Here is a 23,822-nt window from a genome sequence, read left to right on the forward strand (position 1 = left end):
GCGTCTCACCCAGCATAAACCTCTCTCCCACTACCCCAGAAGTGAGAGTTGCATTAGGCTCTCCTTTTTGGGGGGGCGGGGAGGGGTGGGGGGGCATCAAGAGAGCAGCAGCACCTGACCAGGGATGATGATGGAAACTGGCTAAAACAGCAGACTGGCCACCTCAAGGATCTGGCTTAAGTAAGGGGAGAAGAACACTCAGGAGAGGAGAAGGCCCCCTAGGTCAGTGGGCTCTGCCCCACGGGGCTTCCCTGCTCCTCCCTGCAGTAAAACTATTCTTTCCCAAGGTAAGCCAAGTCTCCACTTCCTGCAACTGAAGCTCTTAACTCACAGAAACATGTATAACACAGAAAGGAACCCCCCAAACTGGAAAACAGACAGGAACCCATTACAGCTAGAAGGCAACTCAGAAACAAATTTTACAGGGGATGCTATCCAAAAAAAAAGGTATGAAAACAAAAAACTGCAAAATTTGTCAGCATGAGTTCAGAAGCTTTCAAGCCTAACTGTATCAGGTTCTTCACATTCTGATAAACTGTGCTCCATAAAGACACATAGTTCTAGGCCTCAACTCAGCCAACAAAGCAGCACTTTAAAACTGTTACACAAAATGAACTCGGGTTTCCACCCTGGCGCGACTCCCGACACATGTACAGCACATGTAACCAGTGTAACTAATCCACACTTTAGTATTAAAGAGTACTCCTCCTCCATACTCCCTACCCACATCAGAACTTTCTCTGAAGTTCAACACTTCAAACACAGGAACTGTTTTCATTGTAAATATGAGACTGAGGCATTTATCAAATTATAGAAATACTTAATATACTGTATATACACAAAACAGGCTTTCCCAATGACTCAGCAGGTAAAGAATCTGCCTTCAATGCAGGAGACACAGGAGATGCGAGTTCGATCCCTAGGTCAGGAAGATCCCCTGGAGGAGAAAATGGCAATCCACTCCAATATTCTCGCCTGGAAAATCCCATGAACAGAGGAGCCTGGTGGGCTACTGTCCAAAGGATTGCAGAGCCGGACACAACTGAGTGACTCAGTACCCATATATACAAAACACATATTGTATCAACAAATAAGAGGTTATTTCCTGAGATAAAAGCACCTTACCTGGTAAACGTCATCTTAAAAAGTCCTTTCACACGCATTATCTCAGAAACTTACATCAACTCTCAGATAAGCAGAGCAGATATTACTTTCTCTATAAATGAAGCAAAAGACTCATTTATAAAGAGTCTTTATACTGCCTACTAAAATGAGAGGATGAGAGTATAATTCTGTTCTTCACCCGTCCTCTACTCTTTCAGCTGTTCCTTATAGCAGAAGAGTATTAGGAAATGCTCTATTTAACCCCAGTAAAAATCCCCAGGAGGAGGGCAAGGCAGTCTACTCCAGTATTCTTGCCTGGAGAATCCCCATGGACAGAGGAGCCTGGTGGGCTACAGTCCACGGGGTCACAAAGAGTTGGACATGACTGAGCGACTAAGCACACAACCAAACTTGGATAGAGATCTGGTGTTTTACTTTTTAGAAGACAATGGCTTTGTTTATTCAAAAGTACAAATTATAGATATGAAGGATGAGAAACATGTTCTAAGATCACTGCACTTTCCCCCCAAAACCCCACAGGATTAACACTGGTGTGAGTGGCGAGTGGACCCCATTCAGGCACGCCTGAAGACAGCTCCGGAGTGACCGTTCTGAGCTGAGTGCCCCAAGGCCAGGCCGGCAAGGTGAGCTGCTCCTGACGCCCAGGTGGGAGATCTGGGTTCTTACCCCAGACTTGTTAATCATTATTAGGGAAGTAATGTCACCTCTCTGAATCCCAGCCTCCTGGTCTTCAAAATAAGAGTCCTAAGTTCCCTGAGAGCTGCCATTTAGTTCGGGTGTTTACTGGGTGTCACAGCAAGAGCCAACTTCTTCACAACAGTCCACAACCTGGAAGGTAGCAATTCACTGAGGACCTGAATGAAGGCAATGGACAGAGGGGGAAAGAACAGATTCAACAGAAAGACTGGATCTGGTGTAGGGGTATGGGGGCTGGAGGGGTGTGAAATGAACAATTCACAGCAAATTCAGGAGGAAAACCGGGCTTGCTCCACTCTGAGATTATGGTACCAGCAGGCAAGGGATGAGAGAAAAGCAGGAGTTTCGTTCAGATGAACTGACCTGGGACCACCTGTCCCCACCCCCTCTCTAGTCCTCACAGCCTTCTGACCTTCTCCAAGCTCAGCGCCACGAGCATCCTCCTTGGCTCCCACCCCCTGGAGCCTGCGCATCCTGTTCCTGACTGCCATGTTGTTGGCTCAAAACCTCGGAGCTTCCGGGGTGGACTCTGAAACTGGCGCCAGGCACGGAGGGCAGGGAGAGACGGAAGGCAGGCAGCCCACTCCAGACTGGCAACTGGCCTTTCCGGAAACAAGGCAGCTTGCTCAGGAGACTGCTCTTGGGGGCTGCAGGGCCAGTGGCTCCCCGACCCCTGCCCAGTAGCGTGGTAAAAGCTTATGGAGAGGGTCCCCCTGGGTTCAGTCTCCAGCCTGCATCCTTGGGCAGCTTGAGCCTGGGACAGCAGGCAGGCGGAGGGCATGTTCCAAGGATAGGAAAGCAGGTGAACGGCCTCCAAGTGCCTGGGTCAGCTTGCAGGTTGAGCCTGCGGTCACATCTTCTTGATGACCTTCCCCGACAAATGTTCTTCCCTGTGTGCCAGCACGGCCTGCCACTCATCTCCCTGGGTCTTGATACAGCCACTTCCTTCCCGGGGAGGCTTTCCCTGGTCATCCTGCCTAAAACCCCAGCACCACCCTCAACACGCGCATGTGTGCGCCCACATATGCACAGGCACACACATGCACTTCCCCACCTCCTCTCTCTCCTGGCACAGCGACCAGCAGATCATGGATTATATTTATTTCACTTGCTTTTACTGTCTTCCCTGCTAGAACGGACGGTCCATGAGGTCCAGGGTTCTGTCTGTTCAATATGGCATCCTTAGTACCTTGAACTGTGCCTGGTTTGTAACAAACACAGTAAGTGTGTGTTTAGGAATGAATAAATACCTCAGCTGTTACTGCACGTGACAGACTCACCTCTGATTTATTTTCACACTAAGTTTCCCAAAGGTATTGATAGAAGGCAGTATAGAGCACAGCTATACACTCTGACAGAAGTTAGTGTCCTCTCCTCTTCAGTTTGTATCATGCTGTGCCATCCTACTTCTGTTTCGACATCCTTTTCATTCATGCAAGATTTGTAGGCTATCTATTTTATGATTTACGTTCTAATATAGACACAATCTTTATTAAGTAGCCACTACCGCACACACGGTACGGAACGAGAGACAGAGAGCGCTGTGTGGAGAGGGACACAGCCACTCCAGGGGAATAAATACCCCAACCTGGCTCCCTCCTTCTTATTAGGTCATCCATGCTACCCCTCCTCACTGGACAAACCCAACTAGAAGTCGGATGGAAAGGGAGGCTACTGATGCCTTTATAGAAGTCAACTTCCTGGGGCACAAAGCGGGGTGGAAACAGGCAAACAAAAGATGCTTCCCCGCTCCATCCGCAAACTCAATGATTTCAACCCCTCTACGGTGAGAGAGGGCTCCTGAGCCACTATCTAAACAGAATGAGAACACGAGGTGCAGGAAAAGAATAACCCAAGCAGAGGGAAGAACAAATGTCAAGGCCCCAAGGAGGAATCAAGCTTGTCACATTTGTGGAAGAGGAAGGTCACTCGGACAGAGTGAGCAAGAGGAAAGGATTATAGGAGATTAACTCAAAGAGACTAGATCATGCATAGAAGCCACAGAGTCCTCAAGCTGTGGTGCAAACAGAGGGTTATTCATCACAGATGGCAAGGCCCCACCCTCTGAGATTCTGATTCAGTAGACCAGGGATGGGGACAGAGATTCTGCATTTCTAAGAAGCTCCCTTGAGATGCTGATACTGTGGCTCTGGAAACTGCAAACCGAGAACCATTGTTCAAAGACCCACAAAGGCTGGAGCAAGGAATCTGGATTTTAATCTAAGAGGCCACTGGAGGCCAATCATTAGAGACAAAAAGATTAGATTAGTGGTTGCCAGGGGCTGGGGGACTGACTGCTAACAAGTACAGGGCTTCTTTTAGAGGTGATGAGAACGTTCTGGAATTAGTCGTGATAGTTGTACCACCTTGTAAACATACTAAAATCCAGTGAATTGGATACTTCAAAATGGTGTTATGTAAATCATCTCTCAATTTTTTAAAAAAGAAGTCACTGGAGGATTTTCAACAGAGTACTGAAGTCATTTTTCTTTAAATTACTCTGGCTACTATATGAATAGACCACAGAGAGGCAGGCATGGAAGACCAATTAAGAGGAAATGAAGCACATAAAGGGGCTTCACTGATGGCTCAGCGGTAAAGAACTCATCTACCAATGCGGGAGACAGAAGGATATGGGTTCGATCCCTGGGTCAGGAAGATTCCCCTGGAGGAGGGTATGGCAACTGACTCCAGTATTCTTGCCTGGAGAATCCCACAGACAGAGGAGTCTGGTGGGATACGGTCCATAGGGTCAGAGTCGGACAGGACTGGAGGGACTTAGCACGCACACATAAAATGAGAGATACCTGTAGCACAGACTGCAGGTAACAGCAAGTGGTGAAAAACGGCTGGACTGCAATATTTTGAAGGTAGAGTCAACATACTTGCCTCATGGACAGAATGTGGGATGCAACCACAGAAATTGAATGAACATAGATCTGGTGTCTAAGCAACAGAGTAAACAGTGGTGTCATTTACTATGAGGAAGGAGGAACAGATTAGGGAAGGGCCCACAGGACTGGGGCCTCATCCACAAGTCCCATAGAGGACAGGGACCCAGTAAAGGATTAGAAAAGATCCATCCATAAAAAAAGGAAAGAAACACAGAGGAGTGTGGAATCCCAGAGACCATGCAAAGCAGTGTGTCAGCTAAGTCAAATAAAGCTAAGCGACTGTAGAAATGAGAATGAGGATAGTTTCCAGGCTGCACAAGACGGAGGCTGCTGGATGCCTTGACCAGTGTTGTCTGAGGAATGAGGTCGAAGGCCTGTGTGAGACAGGCTAAGAGCCCAAGGGAAGGATGCAGAGGCTCAGAACAGAAAGATGGAGAAAACAGGGAGTCCCCTGGCAGGCCAGTGGTTAAAACTCAGCACTTTCAGTGTAGGGGGCACGTCGATCCCTGGTCGGGGAACTAAGATCCCATATACTGCATGGTGCAGTCAAAAAAAAGAAAGAAAGGTGGAGAATATGGAGCCACAGATGGAAGAAGACAGAGTAAAAGCGGTGCTTTGTTTCTTCTTTATTTCAATACGGAGTTTTTACAGAGCATTTTAACAGAGGGGCTGATTCAGTCAAGGGGGGAATGCTGCTGCTGATGCTGACTCTGTATCTCTAGCCACTGTCTACTCCTAGGCCAGTACTCACTGCCCGGTGGCAATCTACGTCTGGAAAACCCACAAATCCTTCATGCTCACCTTGGCTACACCAGCACAGTCCCATTTTCACTCATTTTCTTTGCTGTAGTAATCATCTTACTTTTTAGGTTACAAAGACAGTTTATCAAGTTTGACAATTTCTTAATTGGACACCACAGCACAGTGACAACAATACAGCTGGGAAGAGGTGGCTTTGAGCCGGGACTGAGCGACAGCTGATGTGCAGCGAGGACAGGTGTCTTCCTGACCATCCCAGAGAAGGGGTGGGAGGGAGGGACCACCCACCAGCCCCATTTCTCCCCAGAAAATTTCCATTAGAACAAAAAGGCATCGCGTCACTTGAAATAAACAATTTAAACTCATTTCACCCATCTTAAATTTATAGACAGTAAGTATGTCCCCTTGCATTTATATATCACTTATAATTTAACATCCTTTCATCATAATCTGCCCACAGTTATAGGCTTTACTGTGATAATTCATAGATGTTCCAAATTTTACAGAAGGAGTAAATCAGGCATTTTCTCAATGAATATCTTTTCTCTTCTTACTTTATTTGGAAAAGGAACAACTACAACATAAAAAGATATTGTTGCTAAGTTGGGTGGGAGAAGAGGGATGGACTGGAAGTTCGGGGTCAGTAGATTCAAACTATAACACTTAGAAGGGATGGAGAGCAAGGTCCTCCTTACAGCACAGAGATAAACCATATTCCAGGTTTATCTCCTGGGATAAACCATACTGGGAAAGAATATACATATTTCTTAAATATAAAGAAAGGCGAGTCAAGTCAAAAGAAAAGGCTAGTTAAACTAACCTATCATGCTAACCTGAGAAAAAGTAGGCACACAGGCTCTTAATACTGTACTTTCTTTTTATCTTTGTTTCCTAAGTGGACTGTGCTACAAAAGATCACTCTTCGCAGTGTAATTTAATTCCCTAAAAAATAAAACAAAAGATGAAGCTGTTTTCATTTCATTTTGATGAGGCAGTTTTATCAGCATGTTGAAAACTTACTAAAGAAAAAACTTTTAACCTACTCTATCAACGAAGTCCTTCTGAAAACAATAATTTTGGCCAAAAATTCGTGATCTTTAATGATAAAAAATAAAACGGCTAAATCTTAGAGAACTTTTCAGCATCTACTACCAAAACGTTTCAGAAGGAATAAGCACAAAAAGCAAAACTTTCAAGAATGTCTCAGGTATGTACTGTTAGTATTCACCATATCTCACTATACAAATGGAAAAATATAATACGTGTACACAGACATGTAGTACAAACAAACAAAAAAAGACCTCACCAAATTAACAGTAGTAATGTTTGGTGTAAGATTATGAAATGAATTTGGGGGGACTTATCTATGCTTAAACTTTCTAGAATGATTAAACATCACTTGGATAATAAAACTGATAAAGAATCAATAATTAAATTAATAAGGCAAACATTTTTATTACCTGGTCCTTGCTATGTGATATATACGGCAAATGTCTGACAATGTTGTTTTCTAGGATCACCATACTGCCTCAACTTTAGCCAGGGACTAAAATCTAACAATCAAGAAACGTATCTTGGAACTTCTCTGGTGGTCCAGTGGTTAAGAATCCACCTTCCAGTGCAGGGGACACAGGTTTGATCCCTTGTCAGGGGAACTAAGGTATCATGTGCTGTGAGGCAACTAAGCCCGTGTGCCGCAATTACTGAGCCTGCAAATACACACACACAAAAGAAATACATCTTAAACATCCACTGCATTAGAATGAAATATTATTCAGCCATAAAAGGAATAAGGTACTGATGCATTCTACACAGAGGAACTCTGAGAACACTATACTAAGTGACAGAAGTCAGGCACAAAAAGAACCACCACAATATTCAAATCCATAGAGACTAAAAGTAGATTAATGTTTACCAGGGGTTGGGGGGAGGGGGAATAGTGTGTAACCCTAGAGGATGCTTTTCTCTAAGGTGATGAAAATGTTCTGGAATTACCAGTGGTTAACACTGTGAACATACTAAAAACAAAAACAAAAAAAACACTGAATTACATACTTTATAGGGTGAATTTTATGGTATATGAATTACATCACAATTTTAAATGCCCGCTACATGCTTACTATGAGACAGGTATAAAAATCTCTTAAGGGAAACAAAATTCACTCATGAAAAAACCTTAATACCAAATTAAGAACAAAACGGCATCCCACTCCAGTACTCTTGCCTGGAAAATCCCATGGACGGAGGAGCCTGGTGGGCTGCAGTCCATGGGGTTGCTAAGAGTCGGACACAACTGAGCGACTTCACTTTCACTTTCATGCATTGGAAAAGAAATGGCAACCCACTCCAGTGTTCTTGCCTGGAGAATCCCAGGGACGGGGGAGCCTGGTGGGCTGCTGTCTATGGGGTTGCACAGAGTCGGACACAACTGAAGCGACTTAGCAGGAGCAGTACCAAATTACATGAGTGGGGCTGTAAGTAAAATGAAAATTCAGAAAGGAGAAAGATGAATGTGATCTGAGGCAGACTGAGGTTTCAGCAAACAGGCATAAATTAATGGCAAGCATAAAGAAAGAAATTCTGGGTCTCCCAGATGGCGCCAGGGCTAAAGAACCTGCCTACCAACGGAGGAGACAGTAGAGAGGTGGGCTGGATCACTGGGTAGGGAAGACCCCCTGAAGCAGGGCATGGCAACCCACTCCAGCATTCTTGCCTGGAGAATCCCATGGACAGAGGAGCCTGGCCAGCTACAGTCCACAGGGTCACAAACAGTTGGACACAACTGAAACGGCTTAGCAAGCATGCATGCATAAGGAAATAATTAAAAAGAAAAATAATAATCTATAGTAACCTTACTTCTAAAAATGCCACCTTTTCCTGACTCCTTAGATTTCTGAAAACACCATATTCTCAAGAAAACAAAGATGACTCCCTTAGATCCTTTCCCATAAGGAAGAAAGGAGAATGGAGTTTCCTGGAGTCAAATCGCCTGGGAGGCTACTGTGAGAAACTTGGTTAGTCTCACTGACTCACAAATGTATTCCTGGGAACTTGTGACGTAAGTTATTTTCATCACGAGCACAGCAATAATCAGATCAAAACAACACAACAGCTTTTACAGCTGAACCTGCAGCTGTGAGAACGATAAATTGCTGGGGTATCTGAAAATGCTCAGAGTCTAGCTTGGATGGAACAAAAGAGATGGCTTTTCTTCCCCTGATACCAGGTCAGCCCTTCCCATTGACAGAGACGTGAACTGCTCACTTCTTCCCAACCTGCACATCAAGAACTTCATGTTTTTAAAAAAACAGTAAGCATCAAATCTAATACATACTTAGGAGCAGAGGCTCTCAGGGACAGACCATAGGGCAATATGAAAGGTAAAACATGGAGTGGGAAGGATAAATGTAAATTAAAACAATGAGGCATCACTTACAACTATTAAATCAGTCTGTGATTAAAAGGTAAGATCCAACAGAGATGAGACTGATTCATTCAAAGATATAATGATGGTACTAAAAATTGTTAAAAATCACACTTGGAAAGTAAAGTGTATCATGTTATAAAAACCCATAAATTTATGTATACCCCATGAATTACTCCTACAGAAATAACTGAAATGAAGAAAACCTGAAGATTTTTCACTGTGGTGTTGGAGCTATAAACAGTAAGATAGGAAACTAACATCCAATAAGTTAAGCATGGAAGGGTAGTTGCTAGAAGGACTATGACCCAGGTACCAACTACTGTAAGTACAGTGTTAGAAAATGGTAAGATAAGGTTACAAACTAGTAATATTAAGTTGTAGATTTTAACCATTTAAAACATATGGATAGGACTTCCCTGGTGGTCCAGGGGTTAAGACTCCACTTTCACTGCAGGGGACGCAGATTTGATTCCAGGTTAAGGAACTAAAATCCCACCTGCTGCATGGCACAGCCAAAAAATAAAAGTTAAACATATAGGCACAGGAACTGTCTTGTACAGAATACATAAGAGAAATCTGGTATCATGAGATCAGGTATAGACGTCACTTTAAATTTGTTTAAATATCAACGTTAATATAGTTTTACAATAATGTACAATTTAGAAGTATACATAACACAATATGAACTGTGATAATGTGACAATATTTCCCTAAAAATAGTAAATAAGATTTGATTCTTAAAGTGATCAATCTGAAGAGAAAGATTCAGGGAAAGATCAAATACCATTACATTAAGTTGCACCAGGCCTCCCCCCCACACGCTCTGCACAGTAATTCATGCCCAAGTCGTGTCTGAAGAACGCTTGCCCTTCCAAAAATCCAAAGTCACAATTTTCATTAAAAAAGAAGAGATCAAAGATTTATTTTTAAGAGTTCCATTTTAACAGGACATGTATGCACTGTAACTATAAAGTTATGCTATTAATATAAGGATGACTCATTTCAAAGAGGAATTACCTCAGATTAAAATTTGGAAGACTTTTCCAAAAGGAAATTTAAAAAAAAAACAAAAAAACAAAAAACTGACCAGGGCATTTACAAGAAATTTACTTCGTGTCAGAGGCTAAACTTATTCCTTTGACTGAAAAACCATGTGAAGTTTCACAGAAAGAAAAATAGAACTAAGAGTTAGGATGTTCCTTCTCATAGAAAGGAATTTAAGCTTTGCAATAAAAGCGTCAGAGTTTTGATTTACAAAATCTCAAATCACTTAGGTTTACCTAAGGGGGGGAAAATATATATGTATATATTCATATATGAGAAAAAAATTTGTCCTTTAGAGGAAAATGAACAATCTATAAAAACAGTAACATAAATCCTCCCCAATCTTACAACTCACAGGAAACTCACCATAGGGACAACCAGATAATAATGTTAGTAGTGAGATTAGAGAAAAGTCAAGATGATTTTTGTATTTAATAATTCCCCTATGGAGACAGAAATGAAATGAAGGAAGGAAGACCCCAGACTACCTTCTAGAAGAAGATGCTGCTACTAGGCTTCCTATAACCTGGTCAAGAAAAACACCTCTCTCAACAGTAACATACATAGACAGGGACTAAGAAACAGCAACAACCACCAAAGCTTCTTTCAGTCTCTCAAACATACAGAGCCATTCAGCCCAACTCTGGCTTCCAACCCAAGAAAGGGGTCAGAAATGAGATGCAGATCATTCCAATCTTCCAGCATTTTCAGCCTCCTGCTCCTCAGAGACCTCGCTGTCTGCTCCCGTGGTAACTCTGCTCCAGGGGCCACGAACCAAGAACACCAGGCGACTTGCTTGGCTCCCTGACTTGGACTTGGTCCATCCCAAGGGTGGGCTGGGCTGCCTCCTTCTGCTGGGGGTGTGCTGCCCAGCCACCCCAGCCTGGACGACCCTGCTGCCTCTCCCCAGTAGTTCAGTGGACATCCCGACAGAGGTCTCCGTGATGTCTCCCTCAGGAGCAGCAGGGACACTAAGTCTTTGAGTCCTTCCCCTAGAGACACTCTCCAGCCTCCCTGATGATCGGTCCAACCTTGCTACCGCTATGATCACTGCTGACAGAAGCTTATTACGTGCCTTCTCTCCTGCCCAGAGCTTACTCCTGAGGCCATTAAACGGCTTTATAAAACCTTCATCAATTACCATGGGTCACATCTACTAATGTTCCATTAAAGACCAATGATATTTAAACCTACTGCTACACTAAGTATACCACGTACTCACTAAATGTACCGCCTTTTGCTCATGGAATACTTTAAACATCAGCCAATCAGTTTCTATCAGACCTGTGAGTTTTTTAAAGAGAAATCCAGGACTTCCCTGTCGGTTCAGTGGTTAAGATTCCTCAGTTCTCAACCTCGATGTCCTTCTAGGGATGAATGGATAAAGAAGACGTGGTACATATAACAATGGAATATTACACTCAGCCACAGAAGGAACCACTTTGAGTCAGTTCTAGTGAGGTGGATGAACCTAGAGTCTGTTATACAGAGTGAAGTCGGTCAGAAAAAGAAAACCAAATATTGTATATCAACACATATATATATGGAATCTAGAAAAATGGTATTGATGAACCCATCCACAGGGAAGGAATGGAGGAGACACAGATGTAGAGAATGGACTCATGGACGCAGGAGGGGAAAGACAGAGCGGGATGAACAGAGAAAGCAGCATCAACATATATACACTATCACGTCTAAAACAGATAGCTGGTGAAAAGCTGTTACACAGGGACCCCAGGCTGGTGCTCTGTGATGACCTAGAGGGATGGGAAGCGCGGAGAGGAGGATGGCTCAAGAGGGAGCTGATATATGTGTAATGATAGCTGATGTCTGCTGTCGCATGGCAAAAACCAACACAACATTGTAAAGCAATTTTCCTCCAATTAAAAAATAAATTAAAAGAAAGAAAAAAAAAAAGACTCCATGCTTCCACAGCAGGGGGCACGGATTCCAGCTCTCATCAGTGAACTAAGATCCTGCATGCCGCATGGTGTGGCCAAAAAGTTTTTTAAATAAAATTAAATAAAATCTTTAAATAGGAAGGATTCGTTAAAAAGAAAGAAAAACCATAAAATCGTATTCAAAGGACTTCTTTATATCATAAACTATTTCTTCGGTCACTAGACCAAATGAGTAGAATCTAGAAATCAATGACACAAATTTCAACAGTTATCAGAAGTTCACCACACACGGTATTTCCTAGCCATTCATTCAGGATCATCTAGAGTACACAATCATTTTCTGAGACAACTACCATTCTGAGAAAAATGACACAGGAAATATGAAGTGGTTACTTTAACAGCGGAAAAAAAATTCATTACATACTGAAAAATAGCTGGTTTAAGATGTCTGATTACATAACCACTTCATCTACAGAAGCAGAGAGCAGTCACCTCCCCTGAGACATAGAGTCTTCCCTCATTAACGTCAGTCATTCAAAAGGAGCTCCTGGTTTGGTTTCCTCTCAATCCCATCTTCTTGTGGATTTCAACATCTTTCATTCACCCACAGTGAACGGGAAAGCCTGCATTCTTCAGGACAGAGAGAAGAGACTGATAAATGAGCACAATAAAAGGTGATGTGATAGAGAAAGACGCAGTTGATGGCTGGACGGGGCTAAGCACGTTTGAGGGAGGCGCAGGCTGAAGGAGCCGGCCTCTTGAAACATCCAGGGAAGACATTCCAGGCAACAACCCTGAGATGGGAACAGGCTTGGTCTGTGCCGTGACCACTAAAAAGGCCAGTGTATCAGGAATATAGGCACATATGAACAAGGACGGACAGGTAAACAGCTGATGTAGGGCCTTGAGGTCAAGTATAAGGGACGCAGGCTGAAGAATAAGGGACATCACTAGAGCAGTTCTCAAAGCATGGTCCCCAGACCAACAGTATCAGCATCGCCTGGGAACTTGCCAGAAACAGAAGGTCTCAGGCCCCCACCTAGACCCCCTGAATCAGAAAACCTTGAGGTAGAGCCCAGCAATCCCACTGAAGTTTGAGAACCACTGCATTGGGGCTTATAAGCAGAGATGTAACATGAGACTAACTTTCTGGGTAAATGAACTACAGCATGAGTTCTTTCACCAGTACTTAACAGCAGTGCATATCGACCTGTATAGTGTATATTAACTGTTAAAATGTTAATGGTTAACCCAGTGACAATCAAAACTTCACAGACTTTTAAACCTGTAACTTACCTGTACATTGACTATACTTCAATTTTAAAAAAAATCAGATTCATATACAGCGGTATTTTATCTTTGCATATTTTTAATTTCAAGGAATTTCCAATCAATTATAAGAAATTTCCAATCAATTATAAGAAATATAAGGACCTAAAACATAGAAGTTATCTGCTCCACAGTCACAGCCTCAAATCACCAAATGAGAAATCTCAAAAAGCTTTCTGGAATAATTCAAAACCATAAAATTGCCTCCAGCCCTGTCCCTCCCACAGACACGCACCTCCAGCCAGAAGGACGCTTTCTCTCTGCTTCTCAGACGACTGTTCACACCACAGTTGTCCGGATCCCGGTCTTATCTGTCTTACTGGTCTATAAATTCCTTTGGTACAGAAGTTCTGGTCCTCAAATGCTTCCTTTCAGTTTTTCTCCTCTCCCGAAAAACACAATCTCAGTATCTGTCTGACACACAGCCAATCTGAATATGTGATTGTTCAACTGAACCGATACTGCGGCTCAGAGACTCAAAGTTCCCCGGACGACGGGACTGTGAACAGGAAACAGATGTGAACAGTGTGTTCACGTCATCAGGCATAAGAAGCATTTATACGTGACCTCGTGGTGTAACTTCAAAGTGAGTTTTCTCAGAGCCAGACCATGTCTCAAGGGAAGAAAACAAAGCATTCTGCTTACTTTAGGATAATCTAAGAAATCTTTTCTCTCCTTTTCAACTATGCTAGAAGCTTGATTTAGGCAAGATTTCAAATTCCAAAATATCTATCAAAGTCGCTCACTTGAGGCTACTTTGCTTTCAGTGTCTGCCATAAACAAACAACAAAATAAAAGAACTAAATAAATATACTTGACTAGTTAATTCTCCATCCCTACCTCAACCTTTCTGTATAAGCTTCATGTTGCCTGGTATGCTTTCTTCTAAGCTGAGCACTGCTATCTTAGGAGCACGTCTTATTTTACACAAAGGCACCATTATAGACTTCATTCCATCTTTTGCTTTTATTCACTAAGCATTGTATTTTTAAACAATTTTTATTGGAGTACAGTTGATTTCCCATGTTGTATTAGTTTCAGATGTACAGCAAAGTGACTCTGTTATACATACACACATATCCACTCTTTTTAAGATTCTTTTTTCATACAGGTCATTACAGACCCATGGGAAAAGTTCCCTAGAGCAGAGCTCCCTGTAAGCACCGTATTTTTAAGATCCATGCGTGATGGCCTGAGTACAACCAATCCACTGCTTCTAGCTCTTTCCCTTTACCTGGCAGTCTGCTGCAGAAGAGGTCCTCTATGTTCAAAGATTTCACCTCTGTGAAACTTCTCCCAACAATGGACATATATTCAAATGGGCAAGCACTGCCCTCCCCAAGGAAAATTAAAAAGAAGAACATTCATTCACCCGAACACTTATTAAATGCCACTGTGTGTCAAACACTGTGCTCAGTGTTAGAAACACAAAGCCTAGAGGATGGGCCACACCCTCAAGCCGCACAAAGTGCCACAGGGCCCCGCAAACATGTGACCCAACAGGAGAACTTCCTGGTGGAGGTTCAGGTGACGTCCAGTGAGAACAGGAAAAAAAAACACCCCTCTCAAGGAATACTACTGAACCCAAAAGGGTAGGATGAGTCAGACAAGCAGGAAGAGGGCTGACCAGGCAGAAAAATGGCACCTGTGAAGGCACAGCAGTGCGAGGAAACCCGGCGTGCTGTCATCACGCAGCCCTGGAACTGCTGAAACAGGAAGGTGGGAGGTCAGACAGAAGAACAGGTCACCCCTTAACCCCTGAGTCACAGCTGTGCTGCAGAAACTCGGGACATACACGACTCATTTCACACTGACAATCACGGCCCGGTCAGACGGCACAGAGCAGGTGATGGACGTCAATATACAAGCAGGTGCAACTCACTGCCAGCTAGAGGAAAACAGATCATCAGGCCCCACCAAGAGGCCTAACGCAGCGTCCCTTGGGACCATGGAGGCGGCGGTGAGCAGATCTTCTTCCCCGACTGCTCTGCAATCCTGAAGGCAGGCTGGCTCAGCAGGGCGAAGAGGGCTGCCCTTCTGACAGCTTACTTTCCCTCCGCGGCGGGTGCTAAGTGTGAAGTGCTGACTTGCTTCATGGTTTGAGTCTTTCAATCACCTCCCTTCCCCACTGAGAGGCCAAATATTCTACAAGTGTATCTGGACACAAAAAAGGCTGAAATCCACTGGGCCAGATGATAAGGAAACTTTGGATCTAGCTAAGGAGATTATGGGAGAAGGCAGTGGCACCCCACTCCAGTACTCTTGCCTGGAAAATCCCATGGACGGAGGAGTCTGGTAGGCTGCCGTCCATGGGGTCACTAAGAGTCAGACACGACTGAGTGACTTCACTTTCACTTTTCACTTTCATGCATTGGAGAAGGACATGGCAACCCACTCCAGTGTTCTTACCTGGAGGATCCCAGGGATGGGGGAGCCTGGTGGGCTGCCGACTATGGGGTCGCACGGAGTCGGACATGACTGAAGTGACTTAGCAAGGAGATTATGTTGGTATGCTATAGGTAATATAAGTCAGTCTTGAAGAATTCTGGACAGGGGAAGCGATAGATGCTATATCAGATCATTGTGGAAGCAGTGTGGAGATGGACTGATGGGGTGAAGGACAGTAAAGGTAAGAAGATAAATAAGGAGAGGATCACCCCTTCCAGGCAGGAAAGGGGAGACACAGAAGAAGAGTACCAGGGCTAGAGGAGGATATAGCGATGAAACTGTCATGGGAGAAAATGGAAGAACGGATGGAATGCAGGATAACATCCAGGTCTCTTAGCGACCGAAAGCAGCGATCAAAACCTACCAGAGAAAGGATCCTATTTAACTTTAAAATAAAATTAGTATCCAAAATAGTCCCCTTTTCCAGATCAACAAATTACAAGAAAAATAATAATAATAACAACCTGTGCTGTGCTTAGTCGCTCAGTCGTGTCTGACTCTTTGTGACTCTATGGACTGTAGCCCATCAGACTCCTCTGTCCATGGGGATTCTCCAGGCAAGAATACTAGAGTGGGTTGCCATGCCCTCTTCCAGGGGCTCTTCCCAACCCAGGAATCGAACCCAGGTCTCCCTATTGCAGGCAGATTCTTAACCATCAGAGCCACCAGGGAAGCCCAGTAATAACCTACATGTCACAAATTATCAATAGCTAGCAGTTAGCAATTAGATATTGCTGTAGTTCAGAAAAACACTGGCAGGAAGAGACCCTTTCTAGAATTTAAGTCAGCTCTGATTTCAATTTTCTAGGTCATTGGCTGTTCTGTATCTCTGTCAATAAAATGAAGATTACCACTGAATTTTTTTTTTTTTTTTAAGGTGAAGAAACTTGTAGGTGAAAGCACTTGAAGCTTCCAAGTAGAAGATCACGGGGTGGAAGGCACAGTTGTTGTAAAATACTTGTAGGGTTAAGGCATCCGCAAGGAACTGATGTGCACGCACGGCGACAGGCTTTCTCTAAAGCTCTGGATGTTACAAGCCTGGTTTCTCTTGAGTCTCACAGAGGAGCTTGTGACGTGCAGTAACCCTACCCATCCCTGTCCTGATCTTATGCCCAAGCCTGGGGTAAGATCAACCCTTCTCTCATCCCTGGGGCTTCTGAACGCCTAGAGCAAGTCACACACTGCATGGACTGAGTTCACCGCGAGTGCACACTAACTGCTGGCCCTCACAGTATATGATAAAGCTTTTATCCATCTTTGGTGGTTTTCCGTTGTCTTCCTACCAAGAGGGCTGTCAGGCTCCCCCTGCCTTTCTCAGTTCTTTGGCTGTGGCACCTCGACAATCTGTTCTCACACAGCAATGGAGGCCTCTTTTCTAATCTCTCCATTTACGTCACTTTTACTCCTTAGAACTTTTCCAGGGGCTGTCACATCCCTTCCCCTGCCAACTAAACTCTTCGCCCTGGCCCAGGAAAGCCTACCTGCTGCACCTCTCTACCTCCGCTCCGATCACTAGCTCCCAACCACTAAGCTCCGGCCTCACAGTCCCCCTTGCTTCCTCCAGGCCTTTGCACCAGCCCCTGGGAATTCTGCCTACTTGACATATTGTTGTTGTTCAGTCACTAAGTCATGCCCGACTCTGCAACCCCATGGACTGCAGCACGCCAGGCTTCCCTATCACTATCTCTCGGGGTTTGCTCAAAATCATGTCCGTTGAGTCAATGATACCATCCACCCATCTCAGCCGCTGTCATCCCCTTCTCCTCCTGCCCTCAATCTTTCCCAGCATCAGGGTCTTTTCCAATGAGTCAGTTCGCATCAGGTGGCCAAAATATTGGATCTTCAGCTTCAGCATCAGTCCTTCCAATGAATACTCAGGGTTGATTTCCTTTAGGATGGACTTGTTTGATCTCTCTGCAGTTCAAGGGACTCTCAAGAGTCCTCTCCAGTATTACAGTTCAAAAGCATCAATTCTTTGGCACTCAGCCTTCATTATGGTCCAACTCTCACATCCATACATAACTACTGGAAAAATCATAGCTTTGACTATACGGATCTTTGTCAGCAAAGTAATGTCTCTGCTTTTTAATACGCTGTCTAGGTTTGTCATAGCTTTTTGCTCCTCCCACAAATCTGCACAAGTCTCAGCCAAGATGTCGCTTCCCTGACCACCAATCTAAAGCAGCCATCCTAGTCGCATGCTGTTTAAATCCTACATAACTCTCCTTTTGTTTGGTTTCTACTTTCCATATCCTCCCCACTCCAAGCCTCCCACTAAGCTTCAGGAAAGGTATGCTCCTTGAAAACTGTCATCTTCTTTCCTATATCCATGGCACGTAGAACAGGGCCTGGATGCTCATTACACACTTACTGAACAGATGTTTGTCCCCAAAAGGCCATCCAAAAACAATCTGCAAGTTAATGAGGAAGAAGGAAGATCACTGATTTAATATGATTTCATTCCATACCAGTCTCCAGTGTATTTCCAATAAAGTCATCTGATTAAATGGAATCACTCTTCCTCACTATACACACCACCCTGGGGCAGCAAGGGGAGATGCTGTCACTTCGCCCTCATCTGGAGATTCTGCCAGCAGTGGGCATTCCTCTAAGTCACAGATTCACCTCTCAAGACCCTGGAAATGACTGCACAACAAGGACGGCAACCTCACAGCAGACTAGTTCCCTGCCCTCCGTGCCTCTTAACCACCCATTCCACTCTCCTTACCCTCCTACCTCACAACTTTCACACCCTGTTGAAACATACCACCAAAAGCCAGATTATCCAATACCCCTCAGACAAAAGGCATGTGTTTTAAAGAAAGAAGGAAAGAAAAAAAAAGGAATCATTACACCCCTTCTCTTTCCCAGATGATGTAAAAGAGCTGAGATCTCTATAGAAGCATTAAAGGTAGAAAAAAAAATAATAGTCACTGAGCCATTTCCTTTGCACAGGGTGAGGTCAGCTCCACATCAGTCGAAACTTGATAAGAGAACCATTTACAAAATTTCTCACCCAGTCTGGATTTACATATGGCAAGATAACTCTGTTTTCCTCGAAGTCAAAAATAATTAGTTATGCTCTGTAAAGCAGTATCTGAAGTTGTCATTAGCCAAAAGAATACCATGACTACTGTCTTGATAAGTATATGGAAACATTCTAGAACATTTCTTCACAAGTGGACCTGGTTCGCATCTCATTTCTGCCAAGTGACCCAGGGTAAATTACTAAAACCCTCTGGGCTTCAAATTCTTTATCTGTTACATGAGAAGGGGGAAGCCTTGCTTCACAGGGTCAAAAAGGGATTATCTGAGATGAGCAGCCCAACAGAGGGGCAGGTGTTGGGCACACAAGGGGTTCCAGCAGAAGCTCCCTCTCCACCCTGGGTGGATAATAAAAGCATGGGACTTTCAACCATACTGGCTGACAGAGAAATTATTCTTTCCACTATGGAAGATTAGTACACTGTCTGGACCATTTCTTATTATTACCACTAGTAGTTTAAAGTAATATTTTACTATAGTTTACTCCTTATGATTTTCTATTACTTTTCTAAACTTGTGTCTTAAGGATTTCCGGTTGAAATGTTTGAAACTTAAATAAATAGTACTAAGTCATAAATCTGTTTCTAGAACAACCACTGAAGTACACATTTCAAAAGAGAAAATGCAGTATTTACTGGTCCCGTGAAGATTTTCAATGAAAATCTGGTTCCATTAACCAAATGAATCATCTGTGCTTGGATAAACTTTAAGCAGAAAAAAGCTAAAAATGGCCACAGTCGCAGAGTCTGTGAAGCTACTTTTCCTACCCAGGCTCTAACTATGTTGAGAATTTGCATTTCTTCGATAAGAGTTTTCCTCTGATAAGAGAGTATGCAGAATCACTGCGTCCTAATGTTCAGTGCTCCTGAAGGCTCTCCTAATGACTAAGACTTCTCAGCTCTCCCCGACAAGATGAAAAGTTTTACTGTCACACCTACCACTCCAGCCTAAGTATACCTCTCACAAGGTCGGTCATCTGTTTTTGCTTTTCTCAGTGACATCTGATTAAAAGAAAATGTTCTGTTCAGTACCTGCTTCAGTACCGTGAAAAAAAGAGAAATATTTAAATAATGTTTGACTTGAAAAAGTGGCATGAGCTGAAAAGAACTCTCTGGATTCCTGAATTCTTCTATCTCACTCTTCATGTTCTTTGCAGTACTTGTAATAGAAAAGGCTGGTGAGGGGTTTACAGAGCTGTTGTTTAATCGCTCAGTCGTGTCTAACTCTGCAACCCCATGGACTGCAGCATGCCAGGCTTCCCCGTCCTTCACTATCTCTCAGAGTGCACTCAAACTCATGTCCATTGAGTTGATGATGCCATCCAACCATCTCATCCTCTGTTGTCCCCTTCTCCTGCCCTCAATCTTCCCCAGCATCAGGGTCTTTTCCAATGAGTCGGCTCTTCACATCAGGTGGCCAAAGTACTGGTGCTTCACCGTCAGTCCTTCCAATGAATATTCAGGTTGATTAAGAGGTTTATGGTACATGACGGAAATCATACCAACGTGTATTGGTACACTGTTACCCTATCTGAACTATAAAGAGGCTGGACCTCACATGAGCTGCAAGAATGGCTCAGTGTTAAGTTCACTTTAGAAAGACTTTTTAAGAAGTCTCACAGACTATGGTAGATTACCAAGAGATAAAGGTCCACAGTGTTCCTTAAAAGCTCCAGAAAAGAGAGATTTTGTTTTCTTGTTTTTACCATCTGCTGCTGGGGGGCAGGGAACGTAAAGAGGGAGAGAAAACAGTTCTTTCTAGAAGCAGTGTATGAATAAACGGCCCTCTGTGTCCCTCTCAGATAATCCTGTTAATTTTTAAAATATAAGCAGGTGTATGACTGTGCTACAGTTCTTTATAAAGTCTAAATCCAGTTTCTCTGAAACAGGTAAAAATACAGAAATTGTTAAATACTTTTTCGCTTTTAATTAGTGTAGCATAAGTCACAAGAAACAAATTTCACTACAGCACAGGAAATGAGATACTTTGCACATTTTCTTTTAAACAGATGATCTGTTTAACAGCCTTTGAGAATTATAGTTCTATAGAGAACCTACCTTAAACTTTATTCTGCAATAAAACCTAAGCTAATGTACTACGTTACTTCTCAACAACAGGAATTCTTTCAGAACATGGTATAATCATAGTAATACAATGTTCCAATGCTATAACTTGAAAGGTTTGTCATTTCAAAACACAATTTCAGTTTGGGAAAGTATATGCAAATAAAACCAATATATAATACAAGTAATACTTTAAAACATGAAAATAATACACGTATTTCAGCAGAAGTTAAGCTCTGAGGCTGGGGAGCTAAGCTGCCTTTAGAAATACATAAATCCAACTGACCAAGAATCAGACTTCTAAAGGAGCTACTGCAATATCCCATTTTTTTGGTCCCAGACTTCCAAAATTGTAAGTTCTAATAATCAGACGATATTTCACAGCATAATGAAATAGCTAGGCGTAACTATGATACCTCTGTAGCATCGAAAGATAAAATGCCATAAACCTAAAAATAAATCATGATTAGTTCAACTGAGCTCTTTAAAATATGCTATTATTTTCTCCAAAATATTATCCACATTAGGGTTTTGTGGTGAAATTCATTTAAACAGAACACTAAGTTAAATAATCAGAAAACCCATTCTCCAAGTCATTAGGGATAAATGACCCATTACAATTTCATTTAAAGTATTAATGTAAATGTGAAGCTGCAAATATGGGATTCAAATGTAAAATGCTCCTTTGTGCCCCTTCATCAAACTGACTGCCCTGTCGATACAGTCACTGGCCACCAGGCATATGTGGCTATTCAGAAGTAATTAAAATTAAATTTTTTAAAAAAATGCAATTCCTTGGTCTCATTAGTCCCATTTTAAGTGCAGTAGCTGCGGGTGGCTGGTGGCTACCACACTGGACAGCACAGATACAGTTCATTTTCTATCACAGCTGAATAGAAATGCCACATATATGACATCAACCACTGAGACAGGCAAATTCAAGTCCTCTGGCCTTCCACATGCACTGTGGAACACTGTGCGTGGTTCTGTAAGCAGGTTTTTTATATTTACCTTTCAGCAGCAGGTACAAACAAATTTTTATCAAACTGTAGCTAAAAAGAACAGGGAATGCTTTTAGAGTTAGCTAAGCTCTTTCATAAAAATATTCTTCTCTGAATACAACGCTTCAGAAAATGAAAAGTAATGAAAAAAGATATATGAACTAATGTTAAACAGCTGAGAAATGTTGCTTTTAATGATGATTTCCCTCTAGGTGATAAATACAACATGAGAATGGCTCATTAAACAGCCAGACTGTCAAGCTATAAATGACGTTTCTTTAATGAAGAAAAAGATACAGTGTCAAGTAGGAAGGGGTAATCAGTTTCTCCTCACCAAGTTGTGGAAATATCACAGAACCAGACATACCAACTATGGCAGGTATCTCAAAATGAGTGTAATTATTACACCCTTTTCTGCAGTACCCTATCATTATCTCTACTGTGATTATCAGCACTTGCCTACTTATTTTTAGTTAGCCTACTAAAATGCATCATCCTCTTCTGGTTTGGGATCCAATTATCACTTCATGTCCCACATGAAAGAAATTTACTTGATTCTCTACCATTTGGTGAGAAAACACATGAACACAATTTATTTGCACAACTTTAATATAATGCAGTCTAAATAGCAAGTTGTTATCTCCAGCATTCCTGTAAAAGCAATTTTAAAAATGTATTCTTAATGTCACAGAACTGTACATTAAAAATGGTTAAAACTGTCATTTTTATGTTATGTACATTTCACCCCAACAAGAAAGCATATCAAGGTAATTGTCTCCATTCTGAGACTATCCATTTTTCCCTATTAAGCAAAGTGCTTTTTTTGATAAATTGGTTAGTTTTTCAAAGTAATAAATTTAAAACCTCACTTGAGTGCTCGCTTCGGCAGCACATATACTAAAATTGGAACGATACAGAGAAGATTAGCATGGCCCCTGCGCAAGGATGACACGCAAATTCGTGAAGCGTTCCATATTTTTTGAATCAGTTCTGATGAGATGGATGAAACTGGAGCCGATTATACAGAGTGAAGTAAGCCAGAAAGAAAAACACCAATACAGTATACTAACACATATATATGGAATTTAGGAAGATGGCAATGAGGACCCTGTATGCAAGACAGGGAAAGAGACACAGATGTGTATAATGGACTTTTGGACTCAGAGGGAGAGGGAGAGGGTGGGATGATTTGGGAGAATGACATTCTAACATGTATACTATCATGTGAATTGAATCGCCAGTCTATGTCTGACGTAGGATGCAGCATGCTTGGGGCTGGTGCATGGGGATGACCCAGAAAGATGTTATGGGGAGGGAGGTGGGAGGGGTTTCATGTTTGGGAATGCATGTAAGAATTAAAGATTTTAAAATTTAAAAATTTAAAAAAAATAAATTAAAAAAAAAAAAAAAAAACCTCACTTGACGATGGAATAAAAATTCATATTAAAAGCTAAAGAGAAGAGATATATTTAAGAAAAGTCTTATTTTCAAATATCCCAAATATTACAGGATAAAGATATAACATGAGGTTAATAAATGAAATTTTGTTTCATATTTTCTATGTGTCCCAAGTATAAGAATCTCCAGTTTAACCTAACCAATATTGCAAATTCAGGAGAAGTTCTTACCTAGCAACTATCCCAAGAGAGGCAAGGAGGCACTGATACTGACATTAGGAAAGGCAATAGCCTAAAGAGCTATATAACTTTCTATATATTGTGATGATCTGGTATGCAAGAAGGAAAACTTTCATAAGCATCAATAAAGGCCAAAGAATACCTTAAACATACAACTGATCTTTAAGAAAATCATACCGCCAACAACTAACACTGGTCTTGCTCCTATTTTTAGGGAAAAAAATCACAAACTGCAAAAGTTATTTTTAGGCAAGGAAATGTAAATACAAGGGATAAAACATTTTAATGACAAAATCCCTCACCCTTCTCCATGTTTTAAATATTGGTCATTCACATCACAAACCTAACTTCATAACCAGGTATCAAACTAAAAAAGGACACATAATGCTATTAACACTTTCAAATTCTCTGAATCCTGGCAGGACAAAATATCCCAAACCATCTAAACTGAAT

General features: G+C 42.4%; 1 protein-coding gene and 1 non-coding gene across 10 annotated transcripts in view; one reads left to right on the top strand and one right to left on the bottom strand.

The window, feature by feature from the left end:
* The window catches only part of TP53BP2 (tumor protein p53 binding protein 2), a 66,701-nt gene that overhangs the window by 41,542 nt on the left and 1,337 nt on the right, over positions 1–23,822 (bottom strand). For 4 of the 9 annotated variants that reach the window (XM_060396346.1, XM_060396349.1, XM_060396347.1 and 1 more), the window contains exon 1: positions 13,411–13,627. The exons of the other annotated variants lie outside the window; for them this stretch is intronic. The gene's annotated coding sequence lies outside the window, so the exon portion shown is untranslated. Of the gene's footprint in view, positions 1–13,410; positions 13,628–23,822 lie in introns of those variants that run through there. 9 annotated transcript variants of the gene reach the window in all.
* Positions 22,606–22,712, top strand: LOC121816118 (U6 spliceosomal RNA). The gene has a single exon (XR_006055575.1). It is a non-coding gene; the product is annotated as a U6 spliceosomal RNA (small nuclear RNA).

This window comes from Ovis aries, chromosome 12 (genome assembly GCF_016772045.2).
Source record: "Ovis aries strain OAR_USU_Benz2616 breed Rambouillet chromosome 12, ARS-UI_Ramb_v3.0, whole genome shotgun sequence".
Lineage (NCBI taxonomy): Eukaryota > Metazoa > Chordata > Mammalia > Artiodactyla > Bovidae > Ovis > Ovis aries.